Here is a 3,463-nt window from a genome sequence, read left to right as displayed (position 1 = left end):
CTCTCAAAGAGACAAAATATCCACAGAAGTACACAGTATACCAGTAGAAAAGGTTTTTGTTTTTGTAGCTGTTTCGTGGTGAAAGTCCTTTATGGGAACCAAATTTCCCCACAAGAAATTGGACGCATGGTTGCTTTTGCGTCCCAAAAGAATTAATATTAGAAAACATTAAAAAAAGTCTAAGGTAATACAATTATATTCAACTAAAAATAATCACAATAATTTGCACTTATGAGTTAATGTGATAATCATGTGTAAAAACTCTTTTCAACTATTATTTTTCACAAAATAATTTTGCGGATCAGATTGCTCGAAGCGCTTGTGTTATTTACCGAGAAGATGCAGCCCTGTTGGTTTTGATTTCTGTATCGCATCGCGGTGAGTTTCTATTTCTTGGTAATTCGGTTGTGAAATGGTAAACAAATTATTGAAATTTATTTATTTGATGTGTATAACATTTCATTAATGCAATTTTCTGTATTTGCAGACTATTAATTACAAGCACAGCATCATCAACGGTGATTGCAAGAACTACTGCAATCCCTGCGGTTTTTCCTCTTGGTAAATGCGTTCTGGTCGTGACCAAGGGTGGTCTCCCAAATCGGCCGGGAATAAGGTCTGTCATTTTAAATTTTATATCTTTAAATAAATATGTTCCAGCAGAACTGCCCACCGCCGTCGGTGTAATGATTTCGATAGCTGAACAAATGCCATCTCCTGGGCATTCCCACAGCTTGCCGACACTAGCTATTATATCACGTGTGAATGCAACTGCGGCTAAATTTGGTTATTAACAGTGCAATAGTACCATGTCATTGGAAAAACACTAAGGGCTGCTGGCACCAGTGTTGCCAACTTTTGAATTTCAAAAAGCACCAAACCTTGGAAAAACGAGCGTTTTACCATACTAAAAGCACTAAATTTTTTTTTAATCAAAGGATACTCTTTTTTCATAACAGTTTGTGGTAAACAAAAGGAAAAAAATAAACACTATTTACATGTATAAATAAATACCAGAGAGCTGCATGGATACATTCAAATTACATTTTAAGTCACTCGCTTTCTTTTCACATCTGCACACACTCGCACTCATTTATTTCCAAACATAACGTGCGATATCATTCAAAAAACATTGTCGGTTGAGTGAGTAATTCACACTATCAAGTGCTCGATTCAAATAACAAGTGCTTGTAACGAAAGTATCAAAGAAAAAACATTTGTAAAGACAATTTTTGTTAATTTTATTGGTTTCCTAACTGTATATTATAATGCAAAAATATCAACTGATTAAGGGCATCATCATTTGACAAAAGGTGGCATCTTTTGTCAGAAATAACATTTCCAGCAGAAGAAAAAACTCTTTCTGACGATGCGCTAGTTGAAGGAGTGGCTATTACTCTACGACTAAGTTTATGCAGCAGTCCGTATGAAAATATACCTCAATGTTTTCATATCGCCGCAGCTCTGCAGTAGCTTTATCAGTTCTGCTCACAAAGGTAGGTTGTTTAAGAAGACCTGAAAACAGCTCAAAGTTGTCTGAAGTTAACAAAGGTGTATCCGCAATTTGTGGTTCCGTTGTACTATCAGAATTCCCAGTTAACGTTCTCATAATTGGTATAAACATTTTCCCTTTTGTGTACCTTTGCTCAGATTCGGTAAAGTTCTTGAGCTCTTTTGCTGGCGGGTATAACAACAGCAACCGTTTTTAAATAATAAAGCAACTTAACTAAAGTCCCTTATAAAGCCATTGTCTTCTGAGGTAACATTGCATTTCTTTTGTAGACTAATTATATAAATGTACGTCAGGTGCATAACTAAATAATTTAGTAAAACTAATATATTTAAAAAAATACTTCATCAATATCCACTTTTTTCAAAATTGTCGTATTCTCTACTAATTGTTTGAAGTCAATGGGCGTCATTCGATTGCTCGACTTGCTTTTCATAACAGCATTTTTCACTCGCTTGACTTGATTTGGAAAGAGTATATCAATGCCATATTTGAAATCAAATATGTACACTGCAGCTAAACATTGATTTCAAAACTTTCTATGAATCTCACTGTTTGTACGGTGTTTCTCACTAACCTTATAGAGATCACAGCAATGAGTTCATACTGTTTAGATGGAAGTGAGTAAACTCATGCTGTTGTCTGATAAATACCCATTCATGCTTACGAAGTAATACCGAAGTACTGCACATTAAAACTGGTAAATCTGGAGAAAAAACAATCGAATCGCAACAAACGAAATTAAATTTTAAAGGGGAAGAGTAATACTTAATGATACCCTAAGTAGAAATGAGCGAAAAAATTTGATGTTTTATAATATAACTCCAAATATTGCGAAAACCCGTGTTTTTACACTTAGAGGTTAGGATATCTCAAAATTCTGACGTGGTAGAGAAATTCTGCTGCCAGTTTTGGATGCAGCACCGAAAAATCTACAAAAACCGATGCACTCTTGCCACCTGAGATAAAGAGATAAAATTTTTCGAACTGTGTAATCAATCAATAATCAAGAAAATAAAGAAATAAATACTTATCTGCGTGCTAGCATTTTCAACGCGAATACAATTTCACAAGAACGCAAGAACGTGGGTTTGCAACTTCATCTTTTTATCATCTTGTAATCATGGTTTGCATTTTAGTGCATTTAAATTTGTAGATTCTTGTAAATTCAGAAATTTTAGTTAAAAAAAAGCACTAAAAAGGGCACTAGGCACTAAACCATTTTGTTTGGTGTTTTAATTTTCAAAAAGCACTAAATCTAGTGCTTAAAGCACTAAGTTGGCAACTATTGCTGGCACATAGAGGTTGTAAAGTTTTTGGTATCGATGAACTTACTCGAAGAAGACGATGGCCGAAAACATATGATGAAACATCTTCTGGCAAGCCTTTGACAATCGTTAAGTCAGACAGAGGCTTTACATACGATATTTCACACATGGCTGGAATTCGTTAGCGGACAGAGCACACATTTACAAAATATTTATCGTTCTGCAGAACGTGCATGCATATTCGATTCCGATTTTATGGGTTGATTTCGGAGGACAACCGAACTTCAGTTGGTTGGCCAGTGGCTGAAATGGTATTACCGATGGCAACTAGCAACTGAAAGCGGGCAACTAAGTTGCTATATTGGCAACTGCATTCTTGTGGCTGCCGGGAAATTTGAATTGAGATTCTTTATTTCTTTTTTCAACTATTTTTTTTAAATTGTACCACTTTGAACTTTAAGAAACTTAATTATTGCTATTCATAATAAAAAACAATTTCATTTCAGTGGCGCTGTCCATCGGCAACCCAACTGAGGTTCCGTTCCCATCCATAATCGATCCGAAAGTCATAATCGTACGAACTAATCAAGGCTATCATAGAATCCATCGTAGTCCAATTTTTCGTGAAATCTACGAAAATGCTATTAAGTTCGAGTAGCTACGAACGCAGCGCTTGCTTTGAATA

The 3,463-nt window shown here is 35.3% G+C and overlaps 1 long non-coding RNA gene across 1 annotated transcript; it reads left to right on the top strand.

Annotated features, from left to right (window-relative positions):
• Positions 1–163: 163 nt before the first annotated feature.
• LOC108366264 (uncharacterized) lies at positions 164–3,456 on the top strand. The gene is made up of 3 exons (XR_001848063.1): positions 164–415; positions 488–616; positions 3,285–3,456. It is a non-coding gene; the product is annotated as an uncharacterized LOC108366264 (long non-coding RNA).
• The last annotated feature ends 7 nt before the right edge of the window (positions 3,457–3,463 follow it).

The sequence above is a fragment of the Rhagoletis zephyria genome, unplaced genomic scaffold (genome assembly GCF_001687245.7).
Source record: "Rhagoletis zephyria isolate East Lansing unplaced genomic scaffold, Rhagoletis_zephyria_1.1 Rzeph_scaffold_02207, whole genome shotgun sequence".
Taxonomy (NCBI): Eukaryota; Metazoa; Arthropoda; class Insecta; order Diptera; family Tephritidae; genus Rhagoletis; species Rhagoletis zephyria.
This window is presented reverse-complemented; position numbering and strand designations above follow the sequence as displayed.